Below are 24,169 nucleotides of genomic sequence, written 5' to 3'. Positions count from 1 at the left end.
CAAACACTGGACTCCGCTCACAAAAACGCCAAAGGAGGTATTGATGACGGAGAATATCAATTTCAAGGCTCCCAGGCCAATGACAAACAAGAAAGGGCAAGACCCCAACTTGTACTGCGATTTTCACAAAGATTCAGGGCACCTGACCGACGACTGTTATAGCTTGCGCCAAGAAATCGAGAGAGCGCTCAAAAGCGGTAAGCTAAGCCATTTAGTGAAGAATGTACGCAAGGAAACCCGTCAACTCCAGCGCCACGACGAAGGAAACCACAAAAAGGTCCGACGACTAGAGACTCACATGGTCAACGGACCCAGGTATAGCGCGAAAGAGAAAGGCAAACGCCCTTATGAACCTTCTTGGCAAGAGCAGCAAGTTATATTTCCGGTAGTGCGCGGCGGACCTCGCGCCACACGTCCCGTCGTCATTACCGGTATAATCGGGCATTATGAAACTGACTACATATTCATAGACCCGGGAAGTACTGCCGACATCATTTACGAACAGTGTTTCAATCAGTTGGATGAGGAGGATAAAGCAAGACTCGAGCCAGTCGATTATCCTTTATCTGGCTTTTGCAACGAGATGGTTTTTCCACTCGGACAGATCAGTTTCCCCGTCACGCTCTCTGACGGGAAACACTCAAGAACAACAAATGTGAACTTTATGGTAATGCCAGTGAAATCGAGGCATGATGTGCTTATTGGGAGGGAAACACAAGGCGAGCTAAACATGGTGACTTCAACGCCCCATTCTGCGATAGGTTTCCCAACCTAGACAGGAGTAGCAATCATATATGCCAAGAAAGAAGTAATGTCAACTGAAGAGCTGCGCCCAACAAAGGCGGCGAAGGTCTCCACGACCGAGCCAGAGAAATGGGTTTTAAACCGAAAATACCCAGAGCAGACTGTGACAATTGGCCACGCCATTTCGTCAGACATCAGAACACGTCTAAAGCAACTGCTATTTCGAAACATGGATATATTTGCCTGGACGCCGGCAGACATGACCGGCGTCCCGCGCAACATAACCGAGCATTGCTTAAACACGTACCCCTCTGTCGAGCCAAAGGTCCAAAGAAGGCGCAGCCTAGGAGCAGACAAGACAAAAGCAATGAACGAGCAAGTATGTGAGCTGCTCAAAGCCGGGATCTTGCGAGAGGTAAGATATCAGAGTTGGGTTGCGAACCCAGTGATGGTCGAAAAGTCAAACGGCGGATGGCGCATGTGCGTAGATTACACCGATCTCAACAAGGCGTGCCCAAAGGATTGCTATTCCTTGCCTGAGATCGATAAAAAAATAGATTCTCTCGCGCCATACCGATGGAAGTGCTTTTTGGATTGCTACAAAGGATACCATTAAGTTCAGATGAAGCTAGAGGATGAAGACAAGAGAGCGTTCAGAATTGATCTTGGAATCTTCTGCTACACAAAGATGCCTTTTGGCCTGAAGAATGCAGGCGCGACATATCAACGCTTGATGGACAAGACCTTTGCAGGTGACATCGGAAAGCATATTGAGGTTTATATCGATGATCTAGTGGTTAAAAGTCCCGAGGAGGACCAAATGTTGAAAGACATCGAGAAAACGTTCAACTCATTGCGCAGCGTAAATATGAAGCTAAATCCAGCAAGTGTTCTTTTGGCATGGAAGAAGGGAAGTTTCTAGGCTTCATTGTCACAAACGGCGGTTTCAAGGTGAATCCAGAGAAAGTACAAGCTATAGAACGATTGCCCTCACCGCGAAACATCAAGGAAATGCAACGACTGGCCGGCCGGCTGGCCGCGCTTAATCGTTTTCTCTCCAACCACGCCGCAAAGTCGTATCCCTTCATCAGTACGTTGCGCAACTGCGTGAAGAAACAGGAGTTCAAGTGGACACCGGAGGCAGAAACAGCTTTTCAACAGATGAAAGCGTGTCTAATTGAACTCCCTACCCTGACGGCACCGTTTGAAAAAGAGCCCCTCGTACTGTACTTGTCCTCCTCGGATAAGGCAGTAGGGTCAGTATTATTGGTTGACAGAAACGGAGTACAAACCCCGATCTACTATGTCAGCAGGGTACTCACTGACCCAGAAACAAGATATTCCACAATGGAGAAGCTGGTTCTTGCGCTATTACACGCCTCCCGAAGGCTGCGCCGATACTTCACAGGCCATGTGATAACTGTGCTTACAAATTTCCACATTGGCACTATACTACAGAAGCCTGAGACATCAGGCAGGTTGGCAAAATGGGCCATTGAACTGGGAGGCCATAACATCTTGTACAGGCCACGACTAGCCATTAAGGGTCAGGTCCTAGCCGACTTAATCACAGAAGTGCCGGCCGATAAAATCAAGGAGTGCGAGCTGATAGAGACTCCCGAGAAAGATGCAACAGATGAAACTTGGATGCTTTACACCGACGGGGCATCAAATGAAGATGGCGCGGGAGCAGGATTGCGCCTAGTGAGCCCAGAGAATCACGAGTTTACTTACGCCATTAAGTTGGACTTCAAAAACACCAACAACGAGGCTGAGTACGAAGCATTTCTGGCTGGCTTACGCCTCGCCATCAAAATGGGAGCCAAAAGCTTGCGCGCACATGTTGACTCACTCCTGATAGCCAGTCAAGTAAATGGCATATACGACGCGAAGGGAGAAGTCATGGCTTTGTATCTGGAACAAGCGAAAGAATTGCTCCAACAATTCAAATCTCACAAGGTTATACACATCAATCGCTCTGAAAACAAGCCAGCTGATGCCTTGAGCAAGCTTGCCTCGACCTCCTTTCAACATCTTGCCAAAGATGTAAGGATAGAGGTACTCAAGAATCCATCGGTGCTGCTGCGACAAGTGAACGTATTCGAAACGGGCCAACCTTCATGGATGACCCCGATAATCCAGTACTTGCAAGAAGGGGTACTCCCTGAAAACAGAGCGGAAGCGAGGAAGATCCAAAACAAAGCCCTACAATATGAAATGAACGGCGGTATTTTGTACCGAAAGTCCTTCCTGGGACCACTACTACGCTGCGTGGACCCCCAGGATGCGAACTACCTGATAAGGGAAATCCATGAGGGGATCTGCGGCATTCACTCCAGGCCACGGATGGTTGTCGCGAAGATCATGAGCGCCGGTTACTACTGGCCTGGTATGCATGTCGACGCACTGAAGGAGATCCGCAAATGTGACTCTTGTCCGAGGCATTCTCCAAAAACACTGCGCCCCAAGAACGATCTTATCCCTGTATCCACTGCATGGCCCTTCCAGCAGTGGGGAATTGACATGGTGGGACCCTTCCCGGATGCTCCCGGCGCCGTAAAATTCATCATAGTGGTTGTCGATTACTTCACAAAGTGGGTGGAGGCCAAAGCCCTTGCATCCACCACAGCTATTATTGTGCGCAAGTTCATCTGGGAGCACATCATATGCAGATTTGGCCTCCCGCTCAAGATTGTAACAGACAATGGCACTAACTTTGCATCGGAAGATCTCAAGAAGTGGATGAAGGAGATGAAAATTGAACACACTTTCACATCTGTTGCGCACCCCCAAGGCAACGGACAAGTGGAAAGCGTGAACAAATGCATTGTCGAGGGAATAAAGGCCAGATTGGGGACAAGGCGACGAGGATGGGTTGATGAGCTCCCGAGCATCTTATGGGCTCATCGAACCATGCCAAAAACAAGTACCGGCGAGACCCCCTTTAGCTTGGTTTATGGCTCAGAGGCGGTTATCCCGGCGGAGATTGGCCTACCCTCACCACGCATGACAGCGGTCAACACAATTGACAATGAAGCGGAAAGACGCCTTGACTTGGACTTGTTAGAAGAAATGCGCGAAATCGCGCGAATCAAAGAGGCCAAGTACAAGACCCAGCTAGAAAGGTACTACAACACAAGGGTCCGCATCTGTACCTTCACCCCAGGGGAATACGTCTTCCGCGACAATGAAGCGTCAAATGCGGAACGTCCAGGAAAGTTGGCACCTAAATGGGAAGGCCCATACCTGATCCACGAAGTCCTGGGCAAAGGGGCCTACAAGTTACGCACCCTAGATGGCCACATCTTACCACGAACATGGAACGCGCAACAACTGCGCAAATGTTATATGTAACTTACTTCGGCCTTGCGCCCGTTTTTACTTTCCTATGTCGGCTATACGCCATTAGCAATTAATGTTTGAAGGCCTATGCGCCCATTCCAGACTTAATGAAAACATACGACATGTTTTTCTATTACATTTTTTCGTTACAAATGCATGCTAAACTTTTGATTAGCGCGAAAACACTCCAGCATTTTAAAAATTTGTTGACAAGAACCGCCTCCAAGGTCCTCCGCGAACAAAGCGCGAGACCGGGCGGTCACCTTTTACTTAAAAGATACTTCCATTTATTCGAGCTAATTTAACCTAAGTTTTGACAGCAATGCAATAATTGCAACGGAAAAAATGAAAACGATTCATATAATGAACTTGCGCAACAGCGCAGCATTTACAATCAAGTTGCAAAAGACAATTACAAGGCACAAACGCCTATCAACAACCTATTCAGCAACCTATTCTATTCATCGCGTCGATCACCATCATCATCTCCGTCATCCTCACCATCGTCATCGTTGCCATCATCATCACCATCTCCACTGTCATCACCAGCTGGTTCTTCATCGGATAGTTCGACAGTAACTGGTGGGTCGAGGACTGCTTTAAGACGCTGGCACCAGTCGTCTTTTTTCAAAGATTCCACAACCAGATCCATGATAGGCAAGGTAAGGTTGTCATACGAGTTTTCAGCATGTGCAAGCGCAGCATCAGCACGTTCAGTCACCGAGCAATGGCTTACATCAAATTCTTGCCCTAGCACCTGCTCAACGTGACTGGCACATTCCAAGTAACCTCCTCGATGACCCACCGCACGCGCCGCATCCGTGAGAGCAGCAACGGCGCGATCGAGCTCGCTTGCATTTAAGATGGAGTTGGCAACCTTCAACAAAAGAAAAGCGTTAAGGACAACCCTTAACCAGATGGAATCGTAAAAGACAGAAGTACAAACTTACCAGCGCTACTCCACGAGTGCGCATCCATTCAGCCTCCGAGACAAGCGTGTCAACGATGCCTGGGGCCTCGGAGTAGTTGGTCTGAGCCACGTTAAGCGCGGCAGTGCTGACAGCACGCGCCTCCTCAGCTGTAGCAGCCTTAACCCTCTCGGCCTCCAGGTCGATCTCCAACGACTCACATCTATCGATTTGCTCGTTCAAGCGACGTTTGAGCTCCGCAATCTCAGCGTCCTTGGCGTGGAGATCTCTGTCCTTGCTAGACAGCTGCACCTTGGCCTCGGATAACTCAACCTGGAAGCCGACAAAACAACTTAGGCCGGTTTGTTAACAACATAGCAAGAATAAATGAAAACAAATAAACTAACCTCCATCTGCTGCTTGGCAGCCTTCTCTCCATGAGCCTCCTCTACCTTCGATGTCAAATCAGCAACTTTAGCCTCAAGATCAACAATCTTCTGTTGAGCCGCGTAGGCGCGCTCGTTGTCTTGGGCGCAAATACGTTTAAACTCGGCCTTCTCCTTGGCCAGTTGCTCCTCAACATTGTGGAGTTTCTTTTGCAGGCCCTCGCGGCCCCATTCTTCGGCCTTCTTATCGGCTTCAAATTTGGCTCTCTCCTCACCAAGAGCAGCCTTGGACTTTTCAAACTCAGCAATACGTTTTAACGAGCGCTCACGGTAAGCCTCCCAGTCGGCGCGCTCTCTAACCATTGTTCGCCATTCACGAACTATCTGATGATTGGCAGCACGAGCGTTGGCCTCTCCAAGTATAAAGGTGCGATATAACAATTCATGGGGTTTCGCCCTTTGCCGGTTGACCTCTGCAGGGGTAAACGAATTCAAAAACCACTCGCGGCAAGGGCCAAATTCATGAAATGTATCTTTTTGCTTTAAGCTCCAAGGGGCTTGGTGAGGAGCATCGCCGCGTTCTTCTTCATTGTAAGTTTTATAGTAGATATCGCCAACGGTGTCCTTCGCCCCGATCACGTTTGGGTTAAAACCCCCTGCACCACCAGAGCTCGCGCTGCTAGAAGCATATCGACCCGCACCCTTAGAAGTAATGACATGCGCGGAGTGGGTAGGGTTTGTAACCTCAGGCCCTTGAACATTAACAGGCTGCTCCATAGCCTTCTTCTTTTCTAACTCCTCCAGGGCCCTCTTCTTCGCCGCTTCGGCCACCTTCTCCTCCTCAGCCTTCCTTTTTCTCTCCTCCTCCTTCCTCTTCCTCTCTACTTCATCCCTCCTCCTCTTCTCCTCCTCACTCTTCTTCTTCTTTTCTTCTTCTCTCTTCTGATTCTCCTGCGCCTTTCGCTGCGCCTCAGCAGCCTTCGCGGCATCCTGAGCAGCACTATCAGAAGACTTGATGGTAATCTTCGGCCTCTTCGACGCAGCCTCACTGAACGTGACACCCTTCTCAGGGGTCTTCTTCTTGATCTCTGCAAAAATAATGCAAGTACATTTAAGCAAAGAGAAAAGTATTAAGAAGAGAAGCAAAGAACATACCCGGAGAAACTTTATACAACGAGCGCAAGTTGCTCGTTTTCCCAACCACGGGAAGCACAACAGCAGTAGGCGCGGAAGCCACACCAGCCGTGGTTTCGCTCCTACCTCTCTTCCTGCCAATTAGTCGGGCAGCAACATCTTCTTCTTCCGCCTCATCATCTTCAGGGGTCGCGCCAGCATCAGGGTTACGAGAACCCGCGCTCCCAGAGCTTTTTGAGCCGCCCGCTCCAGTTTTTCTTTTAGCTGTGCGCGGTAAGCCTTCAAGTGAGTCACTGACTATAACAAAATCCTCTAAGTCACTTTGTCGGAGGCGAAGAGTACCTTTATCAGCAGCAGCGGTTGCGCGACTAGGGCCAGTCCCCTTGCTGGTCACTTCAGCATCTACCTTCGTCTTCTTCTTCTTCGAGGGTTTCTTCTTCTTCTCCTCTGGGTCAATCCTCAGGTCGCGCAACACACCTGCAAAGATTTTAGACCACGAACTTAGCTCGCCGTTGGAAGACCCTACTGACTCCTCGCTGGAAAGATAGAGAATCTCTTTCCCAGCAGAAGTCACAGAGCGCAAAGGACGAGGTTTAGGATATTGCGCACCTTCAGTAGCGGTTGGCGGCGAAGCAAAGGCACCTTCAACCGGAAACATGAAGTTGCCCTTAATCTGGTCATACCAGCTTTCTTCATCATCGCGCAATGGGCGCACGCCCATGGAACCACCAAACGTGGAGAAGGCAGCTTGATAGAGTTGCGCCTCTAAACATGAACATAAGTAAGTAACAATTAAAGCAAGCTACTTCAAAAAAGAACAAAGAGATAACAAACCTTGATCACCGATCTTCAACACCGGAACCTCTCTGCTGCTGGGTGACCACTGGTCACTCATCTTAGCCGCGACCAAAACGTTTTCCCCAAACACCCGATTTGGAGTTGGAGTCAACTGCTGATACCATCGGGCATTCTTCGGAATCGGAAGGTCTTCCTTGGGTATTGCTTCAGTCCAATCCCTAAAGGGCATAGCAATCGGCAACACCTCTTCACGGATGAAGAAGAACTTGGGTTTCCAGTCGTGGAAACTCTTCGGTGGGTTTAGCAGAATCTTTTTCGCCGCACCACGGCTTGCAAAGGAGAAGAAACCCATCGTCCTCTGCAACTGGTAGAAGGCCCGAAACTTATCGACCGATGGCTCAATGCCATGAGAATGGCACAAGAACTCGAAGTGCCGTACCCTAACCATCCCGGGTGGGCTCATCTGTGATAGATGAAAGTTGTAATGATGAAGAATATGGCCCATGAAGTTGGTCGCCGGCAATCTGAAGTTACCCTGAAGAAAGAAATCTTCATACAGGGTAATGTATCCAGGTGGTGCGTCAGCCGCGGTCTGGCCCTGAGCCGGATACCGGGCATCCCACTCCGGTGGGAATCGAAAGCTCCGAACGATCTGTTCAAAAAGCCCTATATCCCACTTGAGGACAGGAACTGGACCTTCCTCGGCAGCAGCAACTTCCAGATGCTCCTCACTCATCGTATCAGAGAATAAATCTGGAAAAACTCGAAGAAAAACTTGAAGATTTGCAGAAATCTTTAAGATGTGAAGAACCAACTTTGAAGATTCAAAGAGAAGTTTGAGAGAGAGTAAGAAGGCAACGAAGAGAAGTGAGAATCTCTCACCTCTCTTCGGATATATATACCCATCGCATTTAATGCGATGGGTAACCGTGCCGCTTTCGCCGCTAGGCTAACCAATGAGAAGCTGCCACGTCAAGCGGGAAACCAGGGGTGACGGTTGCCACGCGCGCGTGGGCCTCACTCTCCTGACACGAAGTGCAACCGCCGCAGACGGCATAATGACACCCGTGCCAGAGGTCAACTCAAACGTCGCACTCAGCGACTTATCCAACCAACTTGTCAGAAGTTCAAATTTCGAAGTTTCCCGCCATAAAAATTACAAGTAACTTCATGCAAAAGTTACATGAGCCGCGCAAGCTAAACGTCACCTCCAATAAACCTGCGCGCCTGATCAGACAAACAATAATCCCTAAAGACCTGCCTTGGTACCTGCGCAATTGAAAACAACATTTTCCACATGCGCCACACCAATCAGGATCAAAAGAACATTTCCCCTATTACACTTATTTCTCTTATTTTTATTAAGTCCAGAGCTCCAACCACTTGCGTTGCGCATGGTGCAGCACTGGACTGGGGGGACTTGAAGGGGTATGGTCCCAAAAAGTCGCGCAAACCTCCGTCCAGGTTGCGCGCGAGACCATACTCCTTATTTCAGAAAACTTATTAATAATATCCACGCGCGACCTACACACGTTGTAGTTTATCCCGCGCGAGGCAAGGCCCACAAGAGGCTCAGATATCAGCACTTAGCATAAAACAATGGAACAAATGAGCATACTAACCCACGCGCGGGTTAGTTTGCTGTCCAACAAGTGCCACTCAGTAGGGAAGCGCACGGCTACCTACAGTGGTACATAAGGTACAAGTGGCAGTAAAAGGAGCCAATGAGCGTCTAGCAGGCTCTGGTCAATCGTGCGCCACGATCGCCTGACGAGAAGTACACAAGGACGCCTACGTGGCACCAATCAGAGGACGGAGACAACTGTCCCACGATCTCCACTTGTCTGCTGATGACAGAAGGACAACAAGGCCGACAACAATGACACGTGGCTCCAATCAAGGTGCGCCAGCACCGACGAACGTCTAGAAGCCACTAAGCGGTCGACGCCAGTGAGACAAAGAGCATATCCGTTTTGTTGTCCGCTTCCGGCCCAAGGCCCATCAGCCCATAACCCCTTACACCTCTCCGGCTATAAATAGAGACCTCATTCCACAGGTTAAACATTCTATTCCCTCTACCCTCACTCTTAGCTCTTAATTACTCTCAAAGCAGTCGCTTATTCTCACGCCGGAGCCTGGTTAAGAGGGAAACCCCCACATTCCCCTCTTAACGAGTAACGGTGTTCTGTTTTGCAGGATTGATTACCAAGTCGGAGCTCAAATATCCTTAAGAAGATTAACCATCATGAAAGGAACATAAACCAATCTAATTAACTCTCTAATTAGATCAGTGTTTCTTCAATTACTGAAATGAAACAAAACTCGATCTTCAAGGCGCTCCTCACTTATTTCCCCAAGTTTCCCATTTTACCTGTCAAACAAATAAGACAAACACGAAAAGAAAACTACGGCTGAGCCAAAAAGTTGCTCAGTAACGGAGAAATCAACAGTACATGTAAAGACGAACAAATGGAAATGAAGCACCACATAACGGAAGCAAAACAGTTCGGTACTGACACTAACAAATCCAAAAGATGGCACAGAAACAAATACTTTTATAACTTGAATCCCAAAACTTATACTGAACAGATAACAAATACTGAACATAATCAGATGCATATAATCATATCAAACATATCATAACAGAGACCAGACATACGTGACAACATATAACAATAGAACAAGTCACGTAATATAGAAGCACCCACGAGCCTAAACAGAGGCATACATGGCACTAGTCCATGTGCCGAGATGGTGCGTGTAGGCGCACACACATTATTCCATCTCAACAGGAGTCAGGAGTCAGGAGTCAGGAGTCAGAGCTAAGATCGATCTATTCGCCTCTAGGGGCCATGTGCTACACAAGCACAAACTAGAAACGCCGTGAACTTTAGTTACGCACCGTCACGATGAGTGCCATGTCGTTGACGCCCCAACGACAAGTCAGAAGCGCTCGGGTGACAGAGTACAAAGCCGTATCAGAAATAAAATGTATTTTGACATAAGTTTAGAGGGAACATGCAATAATGAGCACAAAGTCTAAGGTCTATTGCATGCTACAATATATACTAGTCTTATAACAATACGAAACAGAGACAAGTAGCGAAAACATCCGTACTACAAAGTAACGGACTTGAATAAAATACTATAATGAAAAGATAACAGAATCCGTACCTTATTAGCAAGCAAAGCAAATAAATGAAGTCGTCCACAAAATTTAAAGACCTATACTCCCAATATCATCCAAATTAGTTCTATGAAAAATTAATCGTATTAATTGGCTTGTTCGTTAAAGTTCTCCGACGACCAGAACTTGAAACCAATATATATAAACCTTTTTCTATCATGCATTATTTTAACGTTTGAAATTAAATAAAATCTAAATTCATACTTATGAAATAGTCATGGAAGTACCTTATGGCTTTTACCACTAACATAAACCTTCTGTTTACAAAGTGTTTTATCCTATAAATGTCTAATTTCAAAAACATATATTTAAGGGTCTATTAGCTAGCATAAGACGTAGGCAACTAAACTCATTAATTTAATACCATGTTACTCTCAACTATATACTAATTAATTTAGAAACCAAACACTTATGTTATCATTCATAAAATTTATTTGTAGCCCATCAGATCAGATTTAACTTTATAAGATTAAAAAAAATTAAAATTTTAAGATTAAACATAAGAAACACATATTGTAACACTCATCGTAAAGAAAAAGTCGTCTAATGGTATGCGAATATGTGGTTTATAGGGTGACCCATAATGTAATTATGTTTCAAATATTATACTATTTACATAACTAAAATATAATGACTGATATACCATGTCATGTAGATGCCATATAACTAAAATACTATTGAATCCGATGGCTCCAATCGAATAGCATTGAACAAGCACAATACCCAGTTCACTCTAAACATGCGAGGTTTTAAAACAACTTATAGTTCATTCAGTTTTATTTTAGTCGCCGGAAGAACGTAACAAACCAAAATTTAGTATATCTAGTTTGAGTCGAAGAGGGTTCGATCCAGTACCTTATCAGTCAACGGAGTTAACCGGAGACACACCGTTAGCACTTCGGATGGTCACACGGAACTGAACCAAGGACTGCAAAACCTCGGTGTGTCGGATCGGTTTCAAGTGGCGACGATGGTGGCTGCGTCAAAGAGAGACAAGAAAGAAACTACGATAGCGGTCGCGATCGATCGAACGTGAGAGATGTGGTGGCTGATCGAGATCGGGGAATTGCAACGTCGGACCCGATGGCGGCGGAGGAAAGCAAAGAAAAACGATTTGAGATAACCCTTTCGAATGTTTATAAAGAAAGTTATAAGCTGAATAAATCGAGAAATTCTCGACTAGTTCGTTAGAACTTAAAAGGAAAATCAAAAGTTTGAACTTTTGAGATTTTGCGATAAAGTTTGAATGATGAAATTTTGTCAGATATAAGGTTGAAGCTGGCTAGGATTAGATAACAATTAATTTGACTTAGTCGGTCAACCACACTTGAATTAAAAAAAAACGTGTACGAGACTTATGACTGGTTATTGTTTTATGTATTTCTTTTATTTATTTAATGTATACATTAACCTAGCATGGATAATAAGCTGTTTAATTAAATTATAAAATTTTAACATAATCAGACTTTTATTTAATTAAATTGTTGTCTTAAGTTTTGGAATATTACAAATGGTGTGCCCTGAATATTCCAACTTCGCTTGCGCAAAAGCACACTTGCTCATTTTGGCATACATTTGGTGTTTTTTCATCACCTGCTCCAGATATTAATATGCTCTTCTAGACTAGACCTAACAACAACTAGTATGTTGTCAAAGAAAACCACCACCGGTTTCCTTAAATACGGATCAGACATTTCATTCGTTAGAGCTTGGCATGAGTCGTGTGTTCTGGTGAATCCAAAGGACACAACTCTCTTACTATGTGCTACAGTCACTAACAAAAAGCTTATCGATTGTGGTTTCTGTTAAGTAGGTCCGAGTTTGTATTTATCAACCCTAACTCCAAGGGACAATGCGGTTGTGGTGAATCTTTCATGACATAAAAGAAACAGGTAAAAGAATTGAACACTATTGTTCTTGTCATGGTTTGTGATATGAACATCTGTTGATTCTTTTTAAATATTTGTATATTAAAGAAGTTAAACAATACAATGGTTCTTATGTATACCACTATAACAGATGCAATTAAACCGATTTGACCAGATTCGATCTAACACGATCTTCATCTTTTAATAAAATCTGATCCTAATCTTGACCGATTCTCTATTAACTTTTGGCGGGCTGTGTTCAAGAATCAAGATTCTTGATTTTGATCCTTGTGGTTATGTTATATATATTTGGGCAAATGGAAGTTTAGACAAGTCAATGATGCACAAGTTCTTTTATTTGTAAGTTATAGATGATCTTCCTAACTCCTATAATAATAGTAGAGTAAAAGATGTGAGGCTGGCTGTCTAAAACACATAATAAGCATAAGTTTACCTGTAAACAACTTTATAACAATAAATGTGGCATTCAAATATCTATGTTTAAAAAATATCTTTATTTTTATATTGAAATGATACAATGTTTGTGAATTTATTTATTAAATAGATATTAGTATGTGTATGATTTTAGTATTTATGAGAAAATGTAGTGTACAGTTGGCCTTAACGTACGAGCGTACGCGATGAGTATTCCGCATGTTATATTTTTCCGAGTTTGTGAAGCCGCATGTTATAGTCTGTCCGGGTTTGTGAAGCCGCATGTTATATTTTCCGAGTTTATAGGCCGCATGTTATAGTTTTCCAAGTTTGTGTAGTCCGCATGTTATATTTTCCGAGGTTGTGTAGTCCGCACGGTGAATCTTTTGGGTTTGGGAGTCTTCTTAAAATCTGCATGTTATAACCTCAATTCCACATGTTATATTTTTCATCGCGTACGCATCGTACGTTAAGGCCAATTATACGTTAACTAACCCCGGTATTTATACTATAACATAAAAATACACCATTTGCAACAAGAAGGTTTTGTTGATTGTGACAAAGTAAAATGTGATATCTAATTCCCAGATAATTGAAATTTCAAATAGTGCCTTTTGATATCGCCAACTCAAAATTGTATTAAAAGTTTTCAATGATAAAAACTAAAAGCAGATGGCCTTTATAGAATTTACATTTAAATATGGATAAAATTAAATGTGTTGTTAGGGTGAACCGGGTGGGTGCGGTGGTTTTACCGATGGGGAACAATGCCGCCATCGTTCAACTCACCGCACGGTGAGGCTATTTTCGGTGACTACTCACCGCACCATGTATTTGACCGTTGGAGGGAGGAAGACAACGGCTTTGTAGCCCTTTTTTGTATAAAAATAAAAAAAAAAAAATTAATTTACATATTTTTACACTATATAAATCCAACCCAATTTATATCAAATTCTCACCAACCCATTTTCTCATTTCTTCAAAACTAATCTCTACTCCTATTAAAATGACGGATGAAATACCATTGGTTTTTCCACCTGATAGCAGTGACGATAAGTTAGCTTCAACCGATAGTAGCATAATTTTTTTCCAAGCCAAACTACAAGACACGGGCACATCTAACAAAAAACGATATGTTCGTCGTGATCGTGAGAGTGGCCATGAAACCCTTATGGCGGATTATTTGTCGAGGACCCGAAATACAACGATGATATTTTTCGTCATAGGTTCCGTATGTCAAAAAGTTTGTTTCTAAAAATTGTGAGCGACGTTGAAGCGAATAACCTGTGGTTTGAAGAGGTCGTGGATGCGAGAATGAAGAAATGTCGGCTATTAAACAACTTGCAACCGGTAACCCTCCAGACGAGAATGACGAGTATTTACATATGGCGGAAAGGACTTCCCGCGAGCGTCTAGAATATTTCTGCGAAACGGTATGTAAAATATACGCTCCCGAGTTCTTACGTAGACCAACAAGTCACGACACGGGGTTTTTGTACCAAGCTCATGAGGAGAAATATCACCTTCTTGGTATGGTCGGTAGCCTTAATTGCACCCATTTCGTTTGGAGAATGTGTCCCACAGAGTTTCGGGGCCAATATATGAAAGGAGATCACCAATACCCGACAGTTATGCTCGAAGTGGTGGCCTCTCAAGATTTATGGGTTTGGCATGTTTTTTGTGGTCCTCCAGGTGCACAAAACGACATCAATGTGCTTCAGCAATCTCCATTTTGTCTTACTGAACGAAATGAAACTGAACCAAAATGTACATTTTACGTTAACAAGCACTTATACAAATGTGATTACTATCTCGTGGATGGAATCTAGCCTACATGGTCCGTGTTTGTCAAATCATTTCCATATCTTCACCTACTAGACGAAAAGAAGTTCAAGAAGCAACACGAGGTGACAAGAAAATACGTGGAACGAACTTTTGGTATTTTGAAGTCAATATGGGGTATAATGGATCGGCCAACGCGTGCTAGGACTGTGAAAAAATTAGCTATGTGGTGTATACGTGTATTATTTTACATAACATGATGTTAAAAGACGACGGAAACGCGATAGTACCGGTACACATTCGGGATCCTCCAGTTCAGCCCGCTCTCAATGACAGTGTGTTAAACGGGCTTATGAGTTAAGATACGCATTGGAGACTAAAACATGATCTCGTGGAGCATCTCGGAAAACTAGATTTACCCCACCTATTGGTGGAATCCGATGAAGAGTGGTAATTTTATTTAGTTTAATTTATTTTAATTAAATGTAATTTTAATTATTTTTAATTTAATGTAATGTTTTTTTTAATTTAGTGTACTTTTTATTTTGTTAAAAACATGTTTTATTTATTAATTAATGCTAATTTATAAAAAAGAAAAAAAAAAGTTTACCTCTATCCAAGAGAGGTGACCACCTCGTATGTTTTTTTTTGGCAAAAGGGGACTTAGAGAGAGGAGTTAACATGACAATAGATGATTGAGTAGGTGGAAAGTTTACCTCTTCCCATGAGGTGACCACCCATTTCACCCTTAATAGCACAATAGCGCATTATGTTAATAGGAGTAAATTTCCGTTTTTCTCCCTGTGGTTTGGTCGTTTTAACGGTTTTGGCACAATCCTTTAAAAATAGTCATTTTACTCCTTGATCTATAAAGCTTATCTCTATTTCACTCCCCACCCCTAACGCCATCCAATTCAACTGTTAAATCCTGATCACATGCCTCTCACATTAGGTATTTTTAAATAGAGAAATTAATAAGTTTGAGTGGGAAAAGACTAAAATGCCCCTCATATGAGGGGAATGTGACCAGGACTTAACAGTAGAATTTGGTGGCGTTGGGGGTGCGGAGTGAAATAAAGATAAACTTTATAGATCAAGGAGTAAAATAGCTATTTTTAAAGGATTGGTGCAAAATCGTTAAAACGACCAACTCACAGGGAACAAAATGAAAGTTTACTCTATTAATAGTTATAAAAGAGTTGTATTTAAGAAAAAACAATATGAAAATAATGTAAAGAAAAAGGTTACATGATAGATGAATGGTAAATTCATGATTAGCGTTTGATATCAAAAGTGTAACACCACCACCCATCGTCGCCGCCGACACTCACCACCGCCACCTATAACCACCCACAATCACTACCACTGACCACCACCACCACTCACTGTTGATTTTATTACTCCGTTTTTCTTGCCTACCGAACAATATAGAATAATAATTCATTCCATCTACACATGGTAACCAAACAAGACATGAAATGGTAATGATCCATTGCATTTTCTCGTCCATTCCATTACCTCGTTCATTCCATTCCTTCGTCCATTCCATTACCCCATACCAAACAGACCCTAAATCTGAAAACATATGACGGTGATTCCAAAATCAAATATAAGGGTGGAACTCATTGTGGCCTACCAACATACATACACACCTTTGCAATTTTTCGCCGACTACCCCAACGTATACCCTTATTATATCATATCATAACAGTTACCGTACCTCCTTGGCTACCGTAACCTGATTGCTTGCTGTCTTCAGTTTAGAAAAGCCACGTGTAAAGGAACGTCTTCTTCCTATTCTTATTTCCTTGCTCACTAAGCTTGCTCTACGAATGTATTCACCTACTGTAGGAACCGTTCGCATAATTAAATAAAATAAAACAAATTTTATTAATACGATTACAATACAGAAATTAGAAAGCTAAAAATCTAGTACGAATACAACTGAAATAAACCAAAATACAAGAAAGGAGTAGAAGCAGAGTGACTGAGTCACGTGTTCAACACGCTTCCCTTAAAACAAATTCCGAGTCTCCCAAGAGTACTCGTTTTGTTTCCCAGGGTACAACAGCCGGAGCAGTAGTACTGCCGGAGTTCGCCTACAACCCGAAGGTTACCTTGAAAGCTGCAAGAAAATTCTAGAGAAAAAGTGTAGATTGCTGTTGTGTAGCTGGTATTCGTTGGTGTGTCCTTCAACAAGGTATGGAGTTGTATTTATACAGCTCCCGGTTTGAAACAGCCAAAAACGAATTAAATGAGAGGTTTAAATTGCATTAAACGTCTTCAATGCAATTTAATACGTCATTTAATTCTCAGTCAAAACTTATTAACTCGTCAGTTACGAAGCTGGACTGAAACTGCACTGTCATTCAATGCTGGAAGCTTCTGCGCGCGCGCGCGCGCAAGGCACCCTGGTGCGCGCGCGCCCAGGTCTGCATGCCTATGCGCGGTGTGTCCTCTTGGCTCACTGCCATGCGCGCATGCGCCACCTTACCATGCGCGGTGCGTCCTCTTGGCTCAAGTCCATGCGCGCGTGCGCCACGTCACCTGTGAGTCTATACGTGCGCGCCACACAGTCGCGCCGTATTGGCTCACTCTGGTGCGCCGTATTGGCTCATTCTGGTGCGCCGCGCACGACACAGCAGGACCCGTGCACCATGCGCGCAACCGCGCGCCAAGTGTACTCGCGCGCGCATGCGCATGACTGCCACGTCATGCGCCGCATCACCTACCACTTGGTCGTTGCAACCCTTGTACTCCACCACGCGCACGTGGTCAAAAATACAAAGGCGGCTCTCGGCGATGCGAGCGTGCGAAGTGCAAAGTGCGCCATCAAAGCGCCACATTGCGCCTCATCACCCACGCCACGCGCGCGCGCGCGCGAGCGTGTGCGAGTGCGAGTTAGGGTGCTCCGCACCCTTCGCGAGGACACAAGTGTGTGATTCCATGAAACAATAAGGATGGAGAGTTCCACCTTAAATACCCATTTAAGTTCCATCTCTCCTCCTATGTGGGACAAGGTGCTACTTTCCCTTTAGTTTCAGCATTGAATGTTCCAAACACCCAACTTTGAGCATCGATATCTCATTCATCTTAGCTCGGTTTTGGACGTGGTTTAGTTCGTTGCGAAGCTCTTCCAACATAGAACACAAACCCACAAATAAATATATAAAACCCGCTCATTTTGTTATATTTATTTCTAGTCCAAAGTAGGAAAAAATCATTTTCCTATATTTGTGAAAAATGCTATTTTCACATATTTTCCAACAATCCCCCACATGAAAAATGCAATTTTCATCAAATTTCCAACAATCCCCCACATGTATGGAAATGGATCTTTTCCTTACACTTTTCAACGATAAACTTCGACAGTTGAGTATTGCAAGATAGGTAGGTTGAAGCCTTTGAACCTTCTTTTGTGATGCGCACTTAGCTTACTAGCGGTGTGTAGACGCGATGTCCTTGAACATACCCCCATTTGTGTAAACGACAATACACTTCACACAATACTCTCCCTGGTTTGGCCAACTCCTCATTGTCGTGTCCTATTATGGTCCTGGAACACTAGCCTGGTTCTGCGAGAGCTCTAGGATTTGCGCACCCCACAAATCCATTTGAAGCGACCCCACTTCTCTCTAACACAGGTGATTCCCATGAATCATTAAAAGCATCATGGTTATTTGATTTCCCAAAATCATTAACCTTAATATGCTTAACCTCACTTCATGTCACTGATTGGAATGGACTAGGAAGTATATATAACTCCCTTTTATTTAGTTTGGGGTACTCCCCCACAGTGCCTCCGTTTTGGTAATATGATTAAGTTGTCCTAATGAACTTAGATCTTGGGATCTCCGGTCAACTAAGTTAGGTTTCCCTCATATTCCCATTTACCACGGGCTTTAGTCGCATTCCTCTTGACGACGTTTCTACTAACTCTCTGCTTAAGCCTTTTGTAAACGGGTCCGTAATGTTATCCGCTGATCTCATATAATCAATTGTGATAACACCCGTTGAGAGTAGTTGTCGTATCGTGTTATGTCTACGTCGCATATGCCTTGATCTGCCATTGTACATCAAGCTTTGAGCTCTACCAATCGCTGATTGGCTATCACAATGTACACATATGGCTGGCAAAGGCTTTGGCCATTTTGGAATATCTTCCACGAATTGACGTAGCCATTCCGCTTCCTCGCCTGACTTATCCAAGGCGATAAATTCGGATTCCATTGTGGATCTTGCTATTACCGTTTGCTTAGAAGACTTCCAAGCAATAGCAGCTCCTCCAAGTGTAAACACGTAACCACTTGTTGATTTGGAATCTTTATTATCCGATATCCAGTTTGCATCAGTGTATCCTTCGATCACTGCTGGTTGTCGGGTATAATACAGTCCATAGTCTCTTGTGTATCTTATGTATCTAAGCACCCTCGTGATAGCCTTCCAATGATCCGCGCACGGATTGCTGGTGTATCTACTTAACCTACTCACCGCGTAAGCCAAGTCGGGTCTAGTACATGTCATTAGATACATTAGACTGCCAATAATTCTTGAATACTATAACTGAGCAACTCCGTCTCCTTTATTCTTCTTGAGATGTTGGGAGGTATCAACTGGAGTTCGAGCTACACTCGTATCTCCCGAGTTGAATTTTTCAAGAATTTTATCCATATAGTGAGATTGACTTAACACAAGACCATCTTGGATTCTTATGATCTTTACTCCAAGAATCACATCCGCTAAACCCATGTCTTTCATGTCAAATCTCGCTTTCAACATGCTTTTAGTAGCTTTGATAATTTTATCATTACTCCCAATGATAAGCATATCGTCTACATAAAGGCATAACCTTCATTTGTGTCTTTGAAATAAACACATTTGTCGCACTCATTTATTTTGAAACCATTGTCAATCATGACATGATCAAACTTTTGGTGCCATTGTTTTGGTGCTTGCTTCAAGCCATACAAAGACTTGACGAGTTTACATACTTTACCCTCTTGACCTGGGGCAGAGAAACCTTCAGGTTGCTCCATGTAAATTTCTTCTTCTAAATCGCCATTTAGAAATGCGGTTTTAACGTCCATTTGGTGAACTTCCAAATTTCTTAAAGCCGCTATAGCAAGAACCAATCTAATTGAGGTTATGCGCGTCACAGGCGAGTAGGTATCAAAGTAATCTAGACCTTCCTTTTGTCTAAATCCTTTAATCACCAACCTAGCCTTGTACTTATCAATACTTCCATCAGTTTTCATCTTCCTTTTGAATATCCAACGATATCCAAGTGGTTTGCAACCAGGTGGAAGATCTACTAACTCCCAAGTATGATTTTGCAATATAGAATCTATTTCATTTCTTATTGCTTCTTTCCATTGAGGTCCTTCTGAAGAGGAAACCGCTTCGCGATATGTATTGGGCTCGCCTTCAACCATATAGCTAACGAAGTCTGGACCGAAGGATTTTTCAACCCTTGGCCTTTTACTTCGCCTGCGATCACTTTCTTCAACCTCAGGTTGTTCATGTGTCTTATCATGAACCACCTCATCAACTGGTGTAGATGAACTTTCACCTACTTCAAAATGAGGTGTTGATGACGTTGCATGTGTTTGTCTTCTCAAAGGAAACACATTTTCAAAGTAAGACACAACGTTAGGATTCACCTCCATGATAGTGTTTACGTGTACATCAGGATTCTTGGACTCATGTACAAGAAAGCGATGTGCACTACTTTGATGCGCATACCCAATAAATATGCAATCAACAGTTTTGGGTCCTATCCTAAGAGCCTTAGGAGGTGGTACAATCACCTTTGCTAGGCACCCCCACACTTTCAAGTATTTGTATGAAGGCTTCTTCCTTTTCCATAACTCATATGGAGTTTCGTCTCTCTTTTTGAGTGGTATCTTGTTCAAAAGATAATTAGCCGAGAGAATGGCTTCCCCCCACATTTCCTGGCTCACCCCAGAACTTATCAACATGGCGTTCATCATTTCTTTCAATGTGCGGTTCTTTCGTTCCGCCACGCCATTTGATTGTGGAGAATAAGGAGGTGTACACTCATGTACAATGCCACTTTTTGCGCATAGATCGGCAAAAGGTGCAACATATTCGCCTCCTCGATCGCTTCGCAAAGCTTTTATCTTCTTTTGAAGTTGATTCTCAACTTCATTTTTATACAAGATAAATTTACTTATTGCTTCATCTTTACTCTTTAGTAAATATACATAGCAATATTTAGTACTATCGTCAATAAACGTGATGAAGTACTTATTTCCACCTCTTGTGGGTACCGCTTTTAAATCACAAATATCAGTGTGAATTAAATCAAGGGGTTCGGTTATTCGTTCAACCGATTTCGATGATGTTCTTGTAAGTTTGGATTCAACGCATGTTTCACATTTATAGTGTGAATCAATATGGAATGTCGGTATACAATTTAAATTGATTAAACGGCGTATTGAATTAAAATTAACGTGACCTAATCTACCATGCCATTTATTCGAATCAGAAAACTCAAGCATATAAGTAGAAGTAGAAGCAATTTTATTCATGTTTTTCTTGACTGCCATTACATTCAACTTAAACATTCCATTTTGGGCATAGCCCTTGCCTACATACATTCCTTGTTTAGTTAGTACAAATTGATCGCTCTCAAAAACTAAACGAAATCCAAACTTGTTAAGCAACCATCCCGAGACTAGATTCTTGCGCAAGTCCGGGACATACAACACGTTGCTTAGAGTGAGCTCCTTCCCTGAAGTCCACTTCAAGATCACCGTTCCTTCACCCATGATGTCAGCGGTGGCTGCATTTCCCATATACAGCTTCTCTTCTCCTGAAAGCGCCTTGAAGGTGGTGAAGAGGCTTTTGTCTGCACAAACATGACGGGTCGCACCCGTATCAACCCACCAACCTTTTGGAGTGTTGGTCACAGTATTGACCTCATCCATCATTGCGCTTTTGTCGGAAATCATTGCCACCAAAGGCATTCCGTCTTCATCCACCAGGTGCGCACGCTCACGCTTTGGTTTCTTGCATTGGTTAGCCCGATGCCCCGGCTCGTCACAGTTGTAACAAGTCCCTTGGAACGTTTGAGGTTTCTTTTTCACAACCCCTTTCTTCGGTCCAAGGTTGCTAGCCTTTGCTTTCCCTTTGTCCTTTTTCCCCTTGCCCTTCGCGCCCTTAGAGGATTGCCCATGCTCAACCAAATTTGCGCTAGCACTAGTCTGCGCAAGGCTGCCTTTTAGGGCAATTCTATTGTCCTCTTCAATCCGAAGACGAACAATAAGATCCTCTATAGTCATCTCCTTTCGTTTGTGTTTAAGATAATTCTTAAAATCAACCCAACTAGGAGGTAACTTTTCAATCATCGCTGCCACTTGGAATGTCTCGCTAAGTGTCATGCCTTCCGCAGAGATGTCATGAAGTATAATTTGGAATTCTTGGACTTGATTCATAACTGTTTTAGAATCAACCATTTTGAAATCCAAAAACCGGGCTACCACAAATTTCTTTGTGCCAGCATCCTCCGTTTTATACTTCTTGTCCAAGGCATCCCAAAGCTCTTTGGAAGTCTTGACGTTGTAGTACACATTATACAACGCATCTGATAGGCCGTTTAACACATAGCCGCGACATATGAAATCCGAATGCTTCCATGCATCTACCGTGCACTGTCTTTGTGCGTCGGTCTCCCCTTCGACAGGTTGGGGAGCGGTTTCCGTTAAGAACCTCGCAAGGTTCATGGTGGTCAGGTAGAAGAACATCTTCTGCTGCCACCGCTTGAAGTGTAGACCCGCAAACTTCTCGGGTCTTTCAGCGTGATTGGCCACTGTGGACGCTCCCACAGTGGTGGCGTTTAGGGGGGTTCCCGTCACAACACTCGTGTTGTTAACGTTGACGTTTTCGTTCGACATGCTGAAAAAATTAAAATTTTAGAGTTTAGACAAAAATTCTGATTTACGCAAAAACCAGAAGTAAACTACTAAATTTTAATTTTTACCACAAATTTACTGTTTAGGCTTCTAAGTCCAACTTTGAAGACCAAAAACAGAAAATTTTTAATAATTAGAACTTACTGATTGGCTTCTAAGTCCAACTTTGAAGACCAAATCAGAAAGTTTTAGCAAATTTATAGGACAATTCTAAAGTAATCAAAATTGTTTTCAACCAAAGTCGCTCCTTTGAAGAAGAAAACAAAAAAAAAATCTGTTTTTAAAACACAAACTGAGTGAAAACAAAACTGGTTTGAATCACAAACAGAATGGTTTTGATTACACGAACGGTTTTTTAAAAATTTGTTTTAAGATTGTAGGAACCGTTCGCATAATTAAATAAAATAAAACAAATTTTATTAATACGATTACAATACAGAAATTAGAAAGCTAAAAATCTAGTACGAATACAACTGAAATAAACCAAAATACAAGAAAGGAGTAGAAGCAGAGTGGCTGAGTCACGTGTTCAACACGCTTCCCTTAAAACAAATTCCGAGTCTCCCAAGAGTACTCGTTTTGTTTCCCAGGGTACAACAGCCGGAGCAGTAGTACTGCCGGAGTTCGCCTACAACCCGAAGGTTACCTTGAAAGCTGCAAGAAAATTCTAGAGAAAAAGTGTAGATTGCTGTTGTGTAGCTGGTATTCGTTGGTGTGTCCTTCAACAAGGTATGGAGTTGTATTTATACAGCTCCCGGTTTGAAACAGCCAAAAACGAATTAAATGAGAGGTTTAAATTGCATTAAACGTCTTCAATGCAATTTAATACGTCATTTAATTCTCAGTCAAAACTTATTAACTCGTCAGTTACGAAGCTGGACTGAAACTGCACTGTCATTCAATGCTGGAAGCTTCTGCGCGCGCGCGCGCGCAAGGCACCCTGGTGCGCGCGCGCCCAGGTCTGCATGCATATGCGCGGTGCGTCCTCTTGGCTCACTGCCATGCGCGCATGCGCCACCTCACCATGCGCGGTGCGTCCTCTTGGCTCAAGTCCATGCGCGCGTGCGCCACGTCACCTGTGAGTCTATACGTGCGCGCCACACAGTCGCGCCGTATTGGCTCACTCTGGTGCGCCGCGCACGACACAGCAGGACCCGTGCACCATGCGCGCAACCGCGCGCCAAGTGTACTCGCGCGCGCATGCGCATGACTGCCACGTCATGCGCCGCATCACCTACCACTTGGTCGTTGCAACCCTTGTACTCCACCACGCGCGGTCAAAAATACAAAGGCGGCTCTCGGCAAGTGCAAAGTGCGCCATCAAAGCGCCTCATCGCCCACGCCACGCGCGCGAGAGCGAGCGTGTGCGAGTTAGGGTGCTCCGCACCCTTCGCGAGGACACAAGTGTGTGCTTCCATGAAACAATAAGGATGGAGAGTTCCACCTTAAATAACCATTTAAGTTCCATCTCTCCTCCTATGTGGGACAAGGTGCTACTTTCCCTTTAGTTTCAGCATTGAATGTTCCAAACACCCAACTTTGAGCATCGATATCTCATTCATCTTAGCTCGGTTTTGGACGTGGTTTAGTTCGTTGCGAAGCTTTTCCAACATAGAACACAAATCCACAAATAAATATATAAAAGCCGCTC

The sequence above is a fragment of the Helianthus annuus genome, chromosome 6 (genome assembly GCF_002127325.2).
Source record: "Helianthus annuus cultivar XRQ/B chromosome 6, HanXRQr2.0-SUNRISE, whole genome shotgun sequence".
Classification (NCBI taxonomy): domain Eukaryota; kingdom Viridiplantae; phylum Streptophyta; class Magnoliopsida; order Asterales; family Asteraceae; genus Helianthus; species Helianthus annuus.
This window is presented reverse-complemented; position numbering follows the sequence as displayed.